This window comes from Mus musculus, chromosome 16 (genome assembly GCF_000001635.26).
Source record: "Mus musculus strain C57BL/6J chromosome 16, GRCm38.p6 C57BL/6J".
Lineage (NCBI taxonomy): Eukaryota > Metazoa > Chordata > Mammalia > Rodentia > Muridae > Mus > Mus musculus.
The window spans coordinates 84090506-84110896 of record NC_000082.6 but is presented as its reverse complement, the minus strand read 5'-3'; positions in this window follow the sequence as shown (position 1 = coordinate 84110896).

The window sequence follows — 20391 nt, the reverse complement described above, 5'->3', positions numbered from 1 at the left end:
TCACAACATCTCCAGATCCTCTTCCAGAACCAGAGCTAAGATCAACAGACTCAGGTTGGGACAGGATTTCTTGTTACCAGCTGAGGATACAACTGCTTCCTTCATTTTTTTCCCCTATGAAATCTCCAAGGACTTTGACTACAGACTTAAGTAACTCTGAATTATTTTATTTCTTCTCAGTGTAGCCCCATGACTTAAAACTCTAGCTGTTATCACTAGCCTTCTCTTTGACTAGAGTTATAGGGCCAGTGCTGAAGCCTATTTCATTGGGAAACTTGGAGTCAGTGCTTTCGCACATGTGCCTATGTGTGATATTACTGAACCCAGGTTTTGAGCTACAAATTCGCTAGAGTTGAGCTCAGACTCAGATAAGGTAGAGCAAAGAAATCTCCTTTTACTAAGATGTTCATTTCACTTATACCACGGAAACATTTTTATCCATGAGCAAGTTAGGTGGTACATGTCCAAGCAAACAAGAGTGACAGTGCAGAATTTCCCACCCCAAATGACCTCATTTATCTCCTCCAAAAAAATTAAGAGACTTATGTTTATAGAAGTGATGTGGTCCTGATTGGTCAGTGTTTGAATCAATCTATAAGCAATACAGTTATTCATTTACTTACTTATAATTTATTTATCTGTTTAATTTTAGAGGCTGATCTATAGTTTTAATTACAAAGTAGTGTGTGTGCATGTGCATGTGTCCATGTGTGTATGTATGCACTTGTATACCCAGTTAAGTATCTGTGTCTTTGTTTTAAAATCCTGTGAAAACCCCAAACAGAAATACTATGATAAGGGCAGTTTTCCTTAACACATGATAATTTTATCTCCCATTTGGATGGAACCTAATACTTCACAGGATCTACATTTACTTTTAAAAGGTAGCTTTAGTGCTCTACTTTATTTCAACATTCATTTTAGGTATTTTGTAATAAGATTCTCATAGCTTCTATCTTTCATAGCAAAGCAGCAATAGCAAATTCAGTCCTATAGCTGCTACTATCTTGCCTCTCTAGTCATAGTAAATGATCAGTAATATTGAGAAATTTTAAATTTCTTAATAAAGAAATCAGTTGGAAAGTCAGAAATCAGAAAGTTCAGAGCTTTTGTTTGGCTTCTAAGAGAAAGAAATCTTGTGGACTCAGCCCTTAATCTATGAACTCTTTGGTAACTGCAGGGAATTTGTGCCTTAATTGAATTAAATCATTGTAGGTCACTTGGCTGGTATAGAGGTAGATAGAACACTGGTTGTTAGAGGAAAGTAACCCCATAGATATTTGATATTGAGATTAGACAGAGATCAATGGCAATGAACAGAAGTTCAAAGGAAAAGAACTAAAGGAAACTTCACTATTTATTTATTGAGAGTTTCTGTCACTGGAGGTCAGGATCTGGGAGCTCATTTATAGACCGGGTTGGCCTCAAACTTCTGATCCTCCTGCTTGTGCTTCCCTAGAACTCAGAATATAGGTGCAGAACTATGCTTGGATAGTTCTTCTTATGGTGTTATTGAACCTTCTTCTGGCTCCCTCAATCCTATCCCCCATTCTTCTGCAGGACTCCTGAGCTCCCCCTATCTCAGGAGACAATTACACTAGAGTCCTGTCTGCAACCATAGCCCAGTATTATTAATAGTGTTAGGGGTTGGTTCTCTCCCATGGTATGGGTCTCAAGTTGGGGCAATCATTGGTTGGTGTTTTCCCTCAGTCTCTTCTCTGTCTTTATCTCTGTTCATCTTGTAGGCAGGACAAAATTTGGGTCAACAGTTTCATGGGTTTGTTGATGTCCCACTTCCTTGACTGAAAGTCTGGCTTGGTTGTAGGAAGGGGGTCACCTCACCATATCCTCAGGGGCTAGGAGTCTCAGCTAGGGTCACCTTGATGTCAGATAGCAATAGTGGGGACAAGGTGACAGAGGCAACTGTCACTTGATGAACTAGAAAGACGGGAAGAGAACAAGCTGACATCCCAGAATTATTTTCAAGGCATACTTCAAAGAGTGAGCATAAGGCTTCTCCTCTCACAGGTTTTAGTCGCCAAATGACTCCATCTTATAAGCTAGACATGGAAGTTAGGGCAAAATCTGAACTGCGTAACTCATATATACCATGAAGGAAATGAAATTCATAGTCTTGCTTAAATATTTGGGTTTGTTAAAATTTCCCTCCGGAATGCACCAGAGACCTGGGATAATTACAGGGATAGAAATGGAGAGGTGCCTGAGGAAAAGAAGGTCCAGTGACAGGCCCAAAGAGGGATCCAGCGCATTTTGAGGTCTCAAGGTCTCACTCTATTACTGAGGCTATAGAGTGCTCAAAAAATGGACCTATCATGACTATCCTCCGAAAGACCCAACAAGCAGCTGAAACAGTCAGATGTGGATATTTGCACTCAACTAATGGACAGAAGCAGCTGATCCCTATTATTGAATTAGGGAAGGCTGAAAGTAGCTGAGGAGAAGGACAAATCTGTAGGAGGACCAGCAGTCTCAATCTGGACCCCTGAGATCTCTCAAACACTTGACCACCAAACAGACAGCATACACCAGCTGGTATGAGGCACCCAGCACACACAATAGAGGACTTCTGATCTGTGTTCATTCAGAGATGATACACTTAACCCCCAAGAGACTGGAGGCCCCAGGGAGTTTAGAGGTCAGGTGGGATGAGCGGAGGGGGCATTCATGTGGAGACAGGAGGGGTGGGGAGGAGGGATGGGATGTGGAGCAGTCAGAGAGTGGATAGGGGGTCGGGGAACAGAATATGGAGTGTAAAAATTAAATTAATTAAACAAACCCCTTTACGCTAACAAAATACATATAGTAAGAATGAAATAAATTTGTTCCCAATTCTAAGAAGGGGCAAAGTGTCCACACTGGTCTTCATTCTTCTTGAGTTTCATGTGTTTTGCAAATTGTATCTTGGGCATTCTAAGTTTCTGAGCTAATATCCACTTATCAGTGAGTACATATCATGTGAGTTCTTTTGTGATGGGTTACCTCACTCAGGATGATACCCTCCAGATCCATCCATTTGCCTACGAATTTCATAAATTCATTGTTTTTAATAGCTGAGTAGTACTCCATTGTGTAAATGTACCACATTTTCTTTATCCATTCCTCTGTTGAGGTTTATCTGGGTTCTTTCCAGCTTCTGGGTATTATAAATAAGGCTGCTATGAACATAGTGGAGCATGTGTCCTTCTTACAGTTGGAACGTCTTCTGAGTATATGCCCAGGAGAGGTATTGCGCGATCCTCTGGTAGTACTATGCCCAATTTTCTGTGGAACCGGGATAGCATTTGAAATGTAAATGAATAAAATACCTAATAAAAATTGGGAAAAAATAATGAAATAAGTTACCTGCTACAATTATTTAAATGCTTTAAGAGTCTACAAACTGTTTCTCGTTGTTACATTGTTACATTGTACATTGAAATTTGGAATGCTGACTGAACCTTACAAGTTGTTAGAATGACCCGTATTTCTTAGTGGTTTATGGACCCTTTTAGAGGATTAAGAAGATGTAACACATGAAAGAGTTTGTACTTTTGACAAAAAGGGTGTGATGGCATAGTATTTCCTTTAGTATGTCAAATATATTTTTGTTGTCTTAACTAAATCTCTTTGTATATATGGTTTGATGTTGAGGTCCTTGATCCACTTGAATTAGTTAGATGATAGACACTGGTCCAGCCCTAGATTCTTCCTCACTGTAAACTTATGGCCACGTACAGTTTCTCAGATAGTAGATCAGCATGACCCAATGGCTATGGTCACTTTTTTTAACCCCCCATTTTTATGATACTATTACTGAAAGAATATAAGATAATTAATTTCACCACTTTTAAAAGAAGTTTAACCAATGAGTTATAAGAAGAGCCTGAATATTATTAAATCAAACTTCAGAGAGACTTTGACTTTGATTTTTTCTTCTCTTTCTCTTTCTCTTTCTCTTCCTCTTCCCCCCCCCCTCTCTTCCTCTTCCTCTTCCCTCTCTTCCCCTCCCCTCCCCTCCCCTTTTCTCTTCTTTTCTTTTTTCTTTCTCTTTCTTTTCAGTAACTAAGGCTTCCCAGTTTTCTTACATCCAAAGTAAGCACTATACTTTGATATATCATTTTCTGAGCCTCAAGTATGTCTGTTTTGTATTAAGCAAAATGTGCTCAGAGACTAAGGCAAGAGTTAATGGGAAATGGAAGTTCATACAACTCTGGAGTGTCATTGAGTACCATGACAGTTACAATCTTTTTTTTTTTTAGAATTGATGAATGAAAAAGGAAACAAAACCCACAGGTGAGCTGAAAACAGTAGAAACTAGACTTTCTTGAACTAATCTTTTTCAGACTTATTTTTGACAGTTCTGTGCATGTTTGATATATTTTGGCCAAGTACATACTGAGCACTGAATATACATGCCACAATGTAAACAGATAAGTTCATCTGCCCTATTGCTGTGGCATTTCTTCAGCTAGTAGACCAGCAGCTTTCTAGGAATCATTCAGCATTTAGTACCAGACTGGCACTGCAGAGCTTTGCAGACAGAAGAATTGATAAATCCTGATCCAGTGTGAGACAGCCATTGCTGGACTTTTTGATAGCAACCTCTAATTTCTTCAATAAATCCCATATGTATCATATAAAAAGAGTGGACATATTTAAAAATTTTTTTGCTCTAATAATAACTTCAAAAATGTTAGTAGAAGAAAATTAAAAAACACCTTAAGACGGCCAAGTATAATAATATATATGGGTCCCTTTTATACTTCTTGGATTATAATTCTATATTGGTACATTGTGTTGTGAAGGAAATTTTGATATACTAAATGCTGTCAATAATTTGCCAGTAAATATAAAGTTCTTATTTTAGAAATTATTAATAGGAAATTTAAAATAGTAATATTTCATAGTAAATTCTACTTAGATAATACATTTATATTGTGACTATTAGAGAATTAAACTATTTCAGTGACAGATCCTAGTTTCACCCTAGGGGATGCTTGCTAATTGGATATGTATAGCTTGCACCAAGAAATACCAATTTCTACACTTATCTTCCCTAAGCTCACAATAACTGACCATTGAAAGCTTTAAGATAATGTTAGTTTTTAAGTTAAAATATGTCATAGTAGGGGTTTTACTGCTGTGAAGAGATTCTAGGACCAGGACAGCTCTTATAAAGGATGGCATTTAATTGGGGCTGGTTTGCACATTCTGAGGTTCAGTTCATCATCATCATGGAGGGAAGCATGGAATGTCCAGGCAGGTATGCCACTGCAGGAGCTGAGAGCTCTACATCTTGTTCCACAGGCACACAGGAGAAGACTGTTTCCAGGTCGTGAGGAAGAGAGTCTCAAAACCCACCCCCAAAGTGATAGATTTCCTTCAACAAGGCCACACGTATTTTAACAAGGCCATACCTCCTTGTAGTGCCACTTCCTGGGCCAAGTGTATTCAAACCACCACAAAATACTTCTGTTTTGGGAACATAATTCGTTTTAATTACATTAGCCAGTTTTTCATCTTTCTGCATGTAATTCGTTAGCTGTGTGCAGATATTTCCTGGTCTGGTTTAAACAGTCTGACATTTTATATATTCAAAGCTCTCTCTGATTTTGTAAAGTGTATTTTAACCCACAAAATGATGTTGCTGTCTCAAAATATTTGCATGTTAAAAATTCTGCATATTTGTGTGTTCTGTATACACACACACACATATATATACATACACACACACACACACACACACACACACACACACATATATATATAATTCTAAGATTATTGAAGATTTAATGGGCAAATTTAACTTAGCGGAGTTTACATTTCTCAAAAATAGCCATCAATATGCCAGAAAAGCCGGAATATATCTGCTAGGTGCTCAGTCCACAGAGCTGTACTACTCAGCACAGAAGGAAGAAAGAATTCATCCCTAAGCCAAGGCAGAAAGCTAGGTATCTCCATGGATCAAGTGTATGCAGAAAGGCCGAAGAAGCTAGAGTCAGATGTCTGTGGAGGAGGTAGCAACAATAGGTACCTGGGATGTGTGGAGCTTTCATAGGTAGACTGGTGTCCTTCCCTTATTTAATTTTCATCTAGACCCCAGATAATGGCTCGGGTCTCTCATATTTTTCTAAGTCTTTCCTTCATTAGGTATATTAGATCCCACATAACAATTGTTTCTGGAAATACCCTCAAATTTGTCCTGAGAAGTGTATCGTGTTGATCTCTAGCTGTTTTATTACATACTTAAAAACTGACAATGAAAATTAACCATCAACATCTCCAAACCTGAGTTTGGCATCATAATGTCAATACCATCTCTTTGTGCTTCACACGCTTAACTGCCATAATTCAATAACACAGCTCTCATATCCATTCCTTTCACATAAAATAATCCACTGAACTTCAGACACCTTCACATAATTGTTTCCAATACTGAAAAGTTATTGTCACATTGGAAAAGGAAGATACCTACTATTATAAACCTTTCAAGTGCTATTATTCACTTTTGTCTTGACCACAAAGTGATTAACCTCATCTGAAAATACATTTCATGCTATTATTCTCTTTGACTGTGATACATCAAAGTAAGTGTTCCTACTAATCGTCTTCCCAATGTTTCAGGGTGTCTGTAACCTGCAGCCTTCTCCTGAAATTGGGTATATGCTATGTATTTGGGTTAAGCTCTGCTCTCGAGAAGATATGTTGACTTCTCAAATCTTGTTGCTGTGGATGTGACCTTACCAGAAATAAGTTATTTGAAGATATGCTGAAGAAAAAACATATAATTAGGATGGGCCCAAACCCCTTGTGACTGTTGCCCTTATAAGAAAGGAAGATTGACATATAAACACACACACCTCAGAGGAAGATGATGTTAATGCTCAGAATGTGCTACTGAAATCATGACATGTAAACAGAGAAAGCAAAGTGAAAGGGGTTATGCTAACATTCTCACACTCCTGTCAGAGGGAGAACTACCTTATGGGACTTTTCAGAACCTCAGTCTCGGACTATAGGTCACACGACCCTTCTGTGACCGGCGTTACACTATTCTACACATAGAGAAAGGAATATCACAAAAAAGGTTAAGATGAATCTGAACAAAATTTTAATCGCCATTCCATGAATTTCTTTGATCCCATCTCTCTACGACTATCCTTTCTTCATTAAACCTAATCATAAATTGCTTGTGATTTTCCTTGAAACTGAGTATTCAGTTTAATATCCAAAAGAAATTTTTAAAAATTTAATCATATAAAATTTTGCTTAAATAGTTTCATTACGTTTTTCTTTTCAAGTGTGCCTTTTATTACAGAGGTCATATCTATAGCCTTTGTGATGGGTATGGGTATTAATACTGAACTGTATATTGCCCTACCTTACAATTTAGAGACCCAAGAAAGAATACCCCATAAACTTACAAAGACAAAAAAAAAATAAATAGACTGACAAAATTTAGAGAACTTTGTTTGATCCCTGGATAAAGCAAGGGAACTTTCTTCCTTGGAGGCTTGAGATTAAGCTTGGGCCTGCCAGCACATTGTTTCCAGTGCTGAAAAGTTCCTATCACATTGTAAAATTAAGATATTAGCTGTTATAAACCTTTCAAGTGCTTTTACTCACTTCTGTCTTGACCACCAAGTGATTGCCTTTATCTGAAAATTCATTTCATGTTCTTATTCTCTTTGACCTTGGTACATCAAAGTAATGGTTCATCCTATCTGTCTTCCAAATGTTTCAGGTTGTCTGTACCCTGCAGCCTTCTTCTGAAATAGGGTATACTGTATTTGTTTAGATTAGGTTATGTTTCCCAGAAGATATGCTGGCATCTTAAATTTTGCTGCTGCCAATGTGACCTTCCTAGAAATATGTTATTTGAAAATTCTCCTCCATTAGCACTATTCAAAGACACTATACTTTCTTTTTAAAAACATAATTGTCGTTTTTTATGTATTTGTGTATGCTTTACATTTTAATATTTACTCCAATTAAAATCTTGTCCTTTATTTCTATAACTATTTCCCTGTTTTTAACCTGTTGCTATTTCCATACTCATATAAGGACTGCTTTTTATTACATAGTACACTGTTTCGAAAAAGAAATCCCTAATATTTTATTAGTAAATAAATCTAGTGTAAAATTAAAATTAGATCCAAATGACAAAATGTCCCTAAGCAAGCTAGTAAAAACCTGAAATCATATTTCTATTTTTTACATTGCATGAGTAAATCTGAGTTCATGAAGTCATGCATGCAGTTTTAGGATCAACAGTAAGGAAAGGTCTTGTTCTGCTTCCTCTGATTCATTATGTTGAGTATGGACCCTTAGGCAGCTGTTCTTTATTAATCCTGGAGAGCAGAGTATTGGCTCAAACAGAGATGGAAAGAGAATGTCATCAATGAGATGAAACACAGATACAGTATATTTCAGAGATTGGAAATTCCTAGTGATGTCATCTCTAGAGGTATTAGGTTCTGGACAGAACAGAAAGATGTACTGTGTTCCCATGCAAACTATTAGGAAGAAAATTTCCATTATAGGGAATTTCCATTTTGGTTATGTTTTCTATAAGTAAATAATCCATAGTTGTTTAATTGGCATTTTAGGTGTTTAAATAATTGTATATATTCAACATTAGCTCTTTTTCATTTCATTTTTTTCTGTTTAGAACTCCCTAGAATTCTATCATTTCTCCTAAAAGGCTCCTGCCTTCACCTGCCAAAGGGCCTCATGCATTAAGCTCTTGCTTTTAATTTTATTATGGTTTACTATAGTCTTTTAAATTATTTTGCTCTGATTATAGCAAGAAAGCTCCTCTCTTCATAAGAATAATAATTAAAGTTTTTGATATTTTACAAAGGTTAGCAATGTGTGTTTCTGAAAATGACAATCTACATGTCATATGTATACATTACTTTTGGGATTTTTAAAGTTATTTTATAGATATAAATTAAGAAAATCAGCTAGTGTGGTTTTGATCAGCTATATATTATTCCTTCAGATTTTAAAGTATAAAATTACGGGGAATCCCATGAATATGGAGATGATGAGACTCCTGACCGGGTTTGCATCTTCAGTGTGGCTACCAAGTTCATCAGTTAAAAGACTGATTTCAAGCTTGTCCTTTTAGGCAGATGTATAAACTTTCTGAAATGAGGAAAATGAAAAAAGTCAGCTCATACAGGTGTTCTTGAAAGGGGTTGGTATTGAGAATCTGGTCACATTCTGTCTGTCTATGCACTCCAGCCTTCATTTGGTGAAATCCTCTTCTATCATGGGTTTTCTCTGTAATCCAATGATCTACCACAACCAAAAGGACACACCCAAGGAAATTTGGAGTATTACCTCCAAGAGGGAATACAAAACTTTATGCTTTGTATATTTCTAATCTCAGTTTGTCACCACAGCGTATTTCCCACAAAGTTTTTAGGTGATACACACAATTCATTGTTCTGAGTGTCTCAGCAAATTGAAGGGTGTTATAAATTGCAGTAGTGTTAATACTCAAGAAAATGCTTTAGAGATTCCATAAAGATGCAAAGCAGATGGCACAGTGCCTGAAGCAGTGTAGCCAGAGGCCATAGATTTCTCTCACCTTTAAGATCCCTGTGTACTGTGAGTGTATGAAGAAAGAAAACAAGGATGCTTCAAATGCAAGTTAACACTGCCTGTGGAGACCATTCCTTCCCATCTGCGCAGTTGCCCTCTGAACTTAGCCGAAAGGCTTTGCAAATCCGAGGTGACTAGAAAAGACACCATAACATGTTCACAAAGTCCTATTGAAAGGGATAATAGTTCAATATCAAAGTCTGTGTTTCAGGCTCTTATGTAGTCAGTTATTTCACATGTATATTCTTGAAGAGTCTATTGTTTTCTATCCTCTTTATCTGTAAGACAATCAGGTTAATGTAGCATTATAGAACAGCACAGATATTATGTCAAAGAGTCACTAAGGAAAATCTTTGGAAAATTAAAAATAAACTAAAAATTCTAATAACTGAGGAGTTAATTATAATTCTTTTCATAATATTGTCGTTGCTAAAGGAAAAAAAAATAGTTAGATGTATCCTTACCCTGTTGACAACGAGACAGAAGGTTTTCTTCCTTTGAAATAGCAATGCACATAGTGAGGTATGATTTGATTTCTGAAGAGTGGTGTTGTGAATTATATTATGCTAAAAAATCTCTACTCAAGAAAGTGCTCCAAAGACTCCATAAAAATGCAAAGCAAATGGCACTGTGCCTGGGGCAGAGTGGCCAAACATTGTGGATTTACCCCACTTTTAGTTCCTGTGTATTCCAAGTGCATAGTTAAATTGCAGTTTCTATTATGCAAAGAACTAGGAAGCTTGATGAGAAAAGTGAGTCAGAGTCTAAGAATTTCAGTACCTGACAGTTTTGATCAGCTCTATAATTGCACATTTTGCAAAGCAATTAAATTGAGGAATTTACAGCCCGATATAAAGGACCTCTGCTAGACAAAAATTTTAAAAAATGAATATGACTGTGAGTGCAAATATTGCATCTACTCTTAAAACTAACAACTTATTCCTAGGAAGAAAAGCCTAGGGAATCTATTGCTATGAATATTGACAGTTGCCTGGGGATCTAGGGATTCCATGTTATGCTAAGATTTAATACATAATGAATACATACAATACTGAGTATGGAACTCTGAATATCTATGAGGAATGCATGAGCTTCACAGCCCAACAGTTATGGTTCCTACAGATGTGTTATCCAACGTTTATGTGTCTGGTGACATCACATTTATTATAATAAACACAATAAAATGTAAGGGTAAGAAAACCAGTACCAGCTATTGAAACCCAAACAGTAAGTTACAAGAAATAATTAACTGCAAACATATTTTTAAAAACATTTAAAAGGATTTGGATGGCAAAAGGGGGGCAAGATAAAATTTCACAGTGCAGTTATAATTAAATAAAAATAACTGGTTGATGATCAAAGGAGAGAAGTAAGAAAAGTTCTGAAAAATGTCCCCCAAGAAAATGCTCAGAGTATATGTCTATGCCAATAAAGAGAATGAGAGTCCCATGCAGACTGTACAGAGATTGCCCACATTGAGCAGATCGAAATTTCTCACTTACCTGCTTCTAAGAGCAACATAAAGATGTCTCATCTATATGTCTTAAAGACCAGAACCATAGAAATAGTTTTGGTCAAGTTTGTAGAAAAACAACCACAATAAACAATTGCAATTGTAATCTGCTGGGATGGCCAAGGAAATTATTATATAATAGCATCATTTCTCCTTTCTCTTACCCCCTTGCAAATCTTTCCATATATCACTCCTTGTTTTCTTTAACATCCATGACCTCCTTTTTCATTATTACAACATGCATGTGGGTATCTGCATATACATATGTATTTCTAAACATAACTTGTTTGGTTTGTATTATGTCACGTCCATGCATGACTTCAGAACTGGACATTTTATATAGGATAACTAATTAGTGTGCATTCTATTCCCCGTTTAAGACTATTTATTACACTCCCCTAAATTGTCTGTAGGTCTATGTGTAGGACTGAGGCCTTGGGAATTTACCCTCATATATGTCTATTTTTGCCATCCTTGTCAAACTCACATTTAGGCATCCATGTTGGTGAGGTTTCGTGGGTATAGCTTCTGACATTATTAAGAGGCAGAATCTCACAACAAATTCTCTTATCATCTGTCTCTCAGCTTTTCCACTTCCTCTTCTGCATTGACTTATGACCATTAGGTACAGAATACTGTGTAGATATAGTCATTGGGACTGGACTTCACAACTCTCCAATAAGATTGGTTGCACCATTATGTACTATTATTGAACTGATACTACTATGTATATTTAAATAGTAATACATTTTTAAGTAGCTTGTATATTCTCAGCTCAGGGAGTGGTACTATTAGAAGGTGTGGCTCCATTGGAGAAGGTGTGGGCTTAAAGACCCTTAGCCTAGCTGCCTGGAAGCCAGCATTCTGCTAGCAGCCTTCAAATGAAGATGTAGAACTCTCAGCTCCTCTTGCACCATCCCTGTCTAGATGTTGCCATATTCCTGCCTTGATGATAATGGACTGAACCTCTTAATCTGTAAGCCAGCCCCAAATCAATATTCTTAATTTTTTATTAATCACTCCATTCATTCACATTTCAAATGATATCTTATTTCCCAATTACTGCCTCCACCAACCCCCTATCCCACATCTAACCTCCCCCTTCCTCTTTGCATGTATGAGAGTGCTCCCCCAACCACCCTATGTTGTTCTTCCAATGAGGTTGCAATGCCCCTCAGCTTCTCCAGTCCTTCTGCCAGCTCCCCCACCAAGTTGTCTGAGCTCAGTCTGATGGTTGGCCCCAAGCATCTACATCTGCATTGGTCAGTTGCTGACTGGACCTCCACAAGAATTGCCACACTAGGTTCTGGTCAGCATGTGCCTCTTGACCATGGCAACAGTGTTGGGTTTGATGTCTGCAGACATGATGGATCCCCAGGTGGGGCAGTCTCTGTTTGGCCCTTCCTTCAGTCACTGTTCCTTTTTTTTGGGGGGGGGGGTCGTCCCTGTTTTTCCTTTGGACAGGAACATTTCTGGGTTAAAAACTTTGAGATGAGTGGGTAGCCTCATTCCTTGACTATGGGCCATGTCTATCAACTGGAGGTGGTCTCTACAGGTTCTATCTCTCCCTTCTCTGCACATTTTGGCAAAAGTTATCTCCATTGTGTCCTAGGAGTCTCACATTTTCCTGGTGTCTGGGACTCTCTAGTGGCTATGGCCAGTTTCTCATCACCCCTGAAGCATATTTTTGTTAGATTTCCTGACTCTCTCTCTCTCTCTCTCTCTCTCTCTCTCTCTCTCTCTCTCTCTCTCATCTCCAAGAGTTGCTTTGGTTGTGGTATCTGTTCACAATAGTAAATCCTAACTAAAATCAAAGTTGGTACCAGGGACTGTGGTATTGCTGTGATAGGCCTGACCATGCTTTTGTTTGGAAGAGTGTGGATTTTGGGACTTTGGATTTGGAAAGCAGTGGGATGCTTTAAGTGGACTATCGTAGGCTATCCTAGTAGGACTATAAAAGACCTTGTTACTGAGAGTGATTTGAACTGTGCAGACCTGTCCCAAGAGGTGCCAGTGGAGAATTTCAGTATGTGGCCTAGAGACTGTTTCTGTGGGATTTGGGTGAAGAAATGTGACTGCTTTTTGCCCTTGTCTGAAGAGTCTAGCTGAGGCTAAGATAAAGAGATTTATATTAATTGACAAAGGAAATCCCAAAAAAGCCCAGCAGAGATTTTTTGTTCTCTAGCTAAGTCCCATGAGGAGCATTTTAGACAAGCATAGCAAGTTTAGAAAGGAAAAATATAAAATACTTGGTATTAAAGAAGCACCAGGAAGTCAAATGGAGCTGAATCCTATGTTTAAGGATATTACATTGAATTAAGGGAGTAATGAACTTGGGGCAAGATTCCACCTAGCTTAGTATAGCTCCAGGCATGGTAGTACAAGCCTTTAATCACAGAAGGCAAAGACAAGCAGACTCTCAGTTCAAGACCAGCCTAGAGCACAAGTTCTAGGTGAAGAAAAGCTCCAGTCCAGGTTTCATGGACCACAACTTTAATCCTAGTGCTTAGGAGACAGGCATGTAAATCTGTGAGTTCAAAGATGGTCTACAGAGCAAGTTTGAGGACTGCCAAGCTTCACTAGAAAAGGAGATGGATAACAGAAAGCTGGTGATAATTTAATAGAACAAGCAGCAGAACTTGGCAGCATTGGCCATGTGACTCTGGCTTTAGAGTCCAGAATAGAAGGGACTACTGGGACAATTGACACTGGTTATCTGGAGCTAAGAAATTAGTGGTGATTAAGAAGAGACCAGCATTGGTGAAGAGAAATCTGGGAAGTGTTTTCTGAGAGCACAAAGAAGCTGTAGATAGCCAAGGTTGTACCTTTTGTTGCTGCTGGACTTGGTAATGTGTAAGAGTCACCCAGGTGGTACTGGTTTTGAAGGCATGAAGGAATCATGAAGAGCAGCTGAGGCTTGGCACTGTGCGAGGCCATGGAAGGCCATGGGTGAAGGTGAAGCCTCAGTTGCAGTTGATGGCCCAGGACTGAAGGGGTCATGCAAAGGAATTGAGGCTTGGCACCATGTAGAGAGCCTAATAGAGGCTATTGGTGAAGCCTATCCCCATCAAGGCCTGCACTACTTCATCCTATTCTTCCATAAGAGTCCCAAATCTCCATCCATTATTTTGCTGTGGGTGTCTGTCTGAGTCAGCTGCTCAGTAGAACCTCTCAGAGGACAACTTGCACTGGTCTTCAAGCATAACAGAGTATGAGTAATAGTGTTAGAGACTGTTGCTTGCCTATGGTATGGGTCTGAGGTTGGACTGGTTATTGATTAGTCCTCAGTCTCTGCTCCATACCCAGTGCCTATGTTTCTTATAGACAGGATAAATTTTGGGTTGAAAGTTTTATGCATGGGTTCGTGTCTATCACTCCATTGGGTTTCCTTCCTGGTTATAGTATGTAGCCATGTCAGGTTCTATATCCCCAATGCTGTGTGTCACAGATAAGGTCACCTCCATTTTACCAGGTCTCTGTCACCACCCTGGTGACTTTTGATTCTTTACACCTACATGGTACCTTATGTCTGTAACTCTAGTTTCAGGAGCTCTGATGCTTTCTTCTGGCCTCTGCAGGCATCAGTTACACAAGTTGTACACAGTCATATATCCAGACAAAACACCTATGAACATGAAATGAAAATAAACTAAAAATCATTCTTTTGAGTTCTTTGTCTAGCAGTTCTACCAAGTTACTTTCATTAGGTGAATTAGCTGTGATTATCTGAACAATACCTACAAAAGATGAACCCAGCCAACCTTCTTATAATTACCATAGACACTTGAACTGTCCTTTGTTTTGCAAAACATAGTGCTAGTTCTATATGAACAGAAAAATATCGAAATTATCTTTCTACTGTTTTTCCTCTTCATCTTACAATGCTTCCCTTTTCTCCTTTTACATTTAACCCAGAAATGAGGTCCTTCCCATCATTTCAGAATCACAGTTGAGTGAAAAATCTTCATGGTGCCATATTACTAGCCATCATTGACTTAACAATTTTAAAGAGAAGAATTATCCCCCTTTTCTGTGATAAGCTTTTGAAAGTGATTAAATTATGCTGTCAGTTTTAATGGGAGAAGCTAGTGAAAGTTCATGATTTAGATAAGCACCTCTTAAAATAAAAAATACATAATATTTATTTATAGGTGGAAATAATATAAATTAGAGTTTGACTGAACTTAAGTCTGGATCAAAGGAGGTATACATTTCAGTTATTTGAGCAGAAATGTGCTCATCAAGGAAATAAGGATAAGGTATACAACCAAAATGATTATATTTTGTGTCTTATTTGAGGTTCTCCAAATTATTTTTTAATCAGAGAAGGCAGTTTTCCTTACTATGAAGAAGACATCATGTTTTATCAATAGCATTAGATTTAGATGATGAGATATTGCTATTACAGTAGGATCTAACTTATGGCTCATTGCAACTCCATTTTTACTGATTGATTGCTGGAAATTGTGGTTGTTATTTTTCATTATAAAAACAGAAATTTGCTGGGTAATGGTGGTACACATCTTTAATCCCAGCACTTGGGAGGCAAGCGGATTTATGAGTTCGAGGCCAGCCTGGTCTACAAAGTGAGTTCCAGGACAGCCAGCAGGGCTATACAGAGAAACCCTGTCTTGAAAAACAAAAACAAAACAAAACAAAACAAAAACAAAAACACCCCAGAAATTTCAGTTATCTCAACCTTTAAAATTCCTTTTACTATCATGGCTGAAACTCACTCTTATCTGGAATATTCTTTCTTGATGATTTCCCGGTGATACAACTTACAGAATGATGAGAGAACCTGTGACAGCTTCAATTCTTACATACAGGTTGTTGATTTCCACTTGGTGATTGAATCTATAGTTATCCTGGGGGCCAACAGCCTAGAAAGAAAGCATATACACAGGACAGACCCTACAGAGATTCCTGAGAATATACTGCCAAGAGAAGTGTTATCAAAGAAATATGGGTAGGGGAAAGTGAAAGCATTAATAACTCCAACTATATCATAAAATTTTAATGATTTTTTTATCATGCCCATTATCAAATCAAATCAAATAAAACATACTCTAGGAAATTACCTCTAAGACATTTAGACCATTCCTAACATATTTCCTTTGTACTTCTGCGCAGGCCATCCTAACACAAAGGCTGTATTTGGAAAGCTTTTGCCTTCAGAAGGATCTGAGCAAAATGAAGCATTTTCTGTTAGAAACTTTGCCTCCACTCTTGGAAAGTTGAAAAGATTTCACACATCAAAACAACCAGCTCAACTCCAGTGAAGATGAAAACAAACTTCTTCAGGAGGACTTTGACCTTTCTAACTAAATTCACCACCTTTTCCTCCTTTTTGAATCGCAGAGCCAACACTGGTATTTTTCTCTCCCTATTTTCATCTTCCACTGTGAGAAAATAAGGTGAAAAGCAAACCTCAAATCCCAGGACACCCTGAAAACTCATTCCATGCTGTTTCCTTTTGGTCATAAGATTTCCCCACTCGCTCTCAGGAATAAACAGTTTCACAGAACAATCTTTACAGTTTTAATAGCATGTGGCATTTGAGTCTCTGAAGCCCAGAGTTCTCTGTGAAGTTTCTGTTTCCTCAATAACCTGGGGCTTTTAGATCATCTTGTTCCAAGAGCACGGTTTCTGCTCTCCATTGCTCCTTAATTTTTTTTCTTATTTACATATACTTGCATCTGCCTTTTCTGTTTAGTTGTGGTAAATAAAACATCAGTAATATGTCAAAGAGGTCCATAATATATAGATTGATTGGTATCCCTAGAAATATTTCTTTCATTTGCTACATATTTATTTGGTACATGTAGCTATAGATCCGTATGAGTTTTTCTTGATGCAGTAACAGGATAGTAGATTATTTATATATCCTCTATGTGTTATATAAATCAAAAATAAACTTAGAGTAGCTATAAAGTTTTACCTCTGAACTCAAAATGCCGTGTCAACAAAATGAGATGTTGTAGTTAATTATCTAAGTAATTTAATGAAATATGAGAACGTGGCAAATACAAATTATATGTAGTATGCATTATAGAGAGTTGTCTGTTTTTAGACCCCATGCTCTTATATAATTTTTCCGGCAAAGGCATACTGTTGTCATTGTTCCAATACTGCTTTCATATGGTGAGACTTTGTAATTATTGTCTTACACTAAGTAAATATATAAAGACATTTTAAAATAAAGACAAAAAGATAAAGGAGGTACTTTCTGTTCTAATAGGTTGCATGGTATACACTTAACCTAGATCTACCTCACTGAATTAAAGAAATCATTCACTTACTGTAATTTAATAGCATGGTGGATGAGTTCCTATGCTGTAAAAACAGTCATCCTATAAGTCCTGGATTAATTTTAATGGTGTTGGTTTCTATGCGCAATACTTTGTCACAAACAGATATAACCAATGTTTGAATTAAATCTAAATATTTTTTATACTGAGTGAAATATTTGCATCCTTAGTTTGGTCTAACCCTCTCCTTCCCCCACCTCTCATCACTTATCACTTTTAATTTTGTGAGGCTTTAGCATTAAATATAAATCTTAAAGTTTACTTTGAATAATTAGTTCTTTGCCCATTTTCAATAGCCTATTGTTTATGATACACAGAGACTGACTAGCACAATTTGTTGGGCAAGTAATATACAATTTCAATATAACAGTGAGTAGGTAAGTTTAAAAAAAAAAGCATAGCAATTAGCAGAGTATTGTGCACTGCTGAATTGGCTCCACACATAGGTATAAAAGAATTATCTTTAATATAAATGTAAGCAGTGAGATAATCCAGGATCTGTTTTTCTTTACTTTATGCTGTTAAAACTTTATCTTAATAGCTTAGTAGTTAAATGACTTATCTTTTTTTTAAATTGTTTTTATTAGGTAGTTTCCTCATTTACATTTCCAATGCTATCCCAAAAGTCCCCCATACCCTTCCCCCCACTCCCCTACCCACCCACTCCCACTTCTTGGCCCTGGCGTTCCCCTGTACTGAAGCATCTAAAGTTTGCAAGACCAATGGGCCTCTCCTTCCAGTGATGGCCGACTAGATCATCTTCTGATACATAGGTAGCTAGAGATACGAGCTCTGGGGGTACTGGTTAGTTCATATTGTTGTTCCACCTATAGGGTTGCAGATCCCTTTAGCTCCTTTGGTACTTTCTCTAGCTCCTCCATTGGGGGCCCTGTGATCCATCCAATAGCTGACTGTGAGCATCCACTTCTCTGTTTGCTAGTCCCCGGTGCAGCCTCACAAGAGACAGCTATATCTGGGTCCTTGCAGCAAGCGCTTGCTAGTGTATACAATGGTGTCAGCGTTTGGAGGCTGATTATGGGATGGATCCCCGGGTATGGTAGTCTCTAGATGGTCCATTCTTTCGTCTCAGCTCCAAACTTTGTCTCTGTAACTCCTTCCACGGGTGTTTTGTTCCCAATTCTAAGAAGGGGCAAAGTGTCCACACTTTGATCTTCGTTCTTCTTGAGTTTCCTGTGTTTTGCAAATTGTATCTTGTCTCTTGGGTTTTCTAAGTTTCTGGGCTACTATCCACTTATCAGTGAGTACATATCATGTAAGTTCTTTTGTGATTGCGTCACCTCACTCAGGATGATGCCCTCCAGGTAAATGATGTATCTTAACCACCTATGCTAATCTGGCTCCCTCCTAGCCCTATCCCATGATGCTTCCGTATTATTATTTATCTGGCTCTTTGGGCTTCGGGTGTATTTCCATGATTACTTTCCTGACCTCTTTCTTGTGGCTTCAATTCCTCCATTCTCCAGACTGATCTGACGCTCCTTTCTCCTCCTTTTTCCTTCTGACTGGCAGATGTCCACCCCTATTGTATATTCTACCCAGTCATTGCGTGATTAGCAGTTACTGCCAAAGCAAAGAATAAGTGGTAAGAATTGTTTATACAAACTTGAAGGAGATTGTTGGTATAAGCAGTACAATGCTGTGTCCTTGAAACAAGACAGGAGGGCAGAAAAATTAGCATTTGAATAACACAAGGGTAAACTTTATACACTATACAAAAACATTATGATTACACATAGGAGTACCTGCCCTTCTAGCAGAGGGCCCAGGTTCAGCTCCCAGCATCTACGTGTCAATTTAAACGTGTCTGTAACCTCCGTTCCAGAGGATCTGATACCCTTTTCTGTCATCTTCAGACCTCACTACACACGAGGTACACACACACAGACACACACACACACACACACACACACACAGACACAGACACACACACACACACACACACACACACACACACACACACACACACATATATATACCCTCACTTACAGACATAAAATAATAAACCTAAACAAATATTACCATTTTATTTATTAAACCAGAATAATCTTTCGCAACAATGTAAATGTTTCTACTAATATCTGAAGATAAGTGAAGTTTTCAACTCTTGTGAAGGAAACTTTTCTTTGCGACAGACTGAGATCATTATAGAAAAGCACCACTAAACAGAATCACAAGTGGGGAGGGAGGGAGGGACTTGGGAGGGAATGTGGTTGGGGTGGGGGGTAGTGGGGAGTATAGGGGAACCTGATCTGATATTGGGTGAGGGAAAAGGACTGAAGCCCTGAGGGCCAGCAGAAGGAATGTAAACAGGCAACCTCAGGAAATAGAAGCATTGGATTTCTGAAAAGATCAGTATGTTATCTTTTAAAGAAAGAGTGAAAGTCACTCACCAGTGAGCAAAACGATCTTTAAAGATGCAGTTGGTGTTACCTCATTTTTCTCCTTAAGGGGTAGAAAGTAAATTCAAAACTGTCCTCCATGACATATAAATTAATAATTATCTCTCCACACTCATCTCACCTTTCCACGACGTAAATACTTCCTCGTATCCCAGATATTGCTCTCCTCAGCTTAGAATACACATCATTTGCTTTTGCCTCAAGACCTTGTCAGTATGTGTTACCATTTGTGACATTTTTCTTACAAATAATTTACAGCTAGTTTCATCATGCCCTAAGTTTTGAGTTGAGTTTCTTGTTCTTATGTTGCTGATGCCTAGTACTTGGTTGAGTCAGTCTGTAGAATATGAATTTACGTATACATGACATTTTCCACTATATAATTGTAAGCTGTCACCATTTTGCTGATCTTGTGGCATCTTCTTGTGAGTCCTACATTTACAAACACTATTATCACATTATTCATTTTTCCTTTGTATCTTTTTGCATACAATTATTATTCTATTTAGTTCAAACTATTTCTTCCAATAGTTTC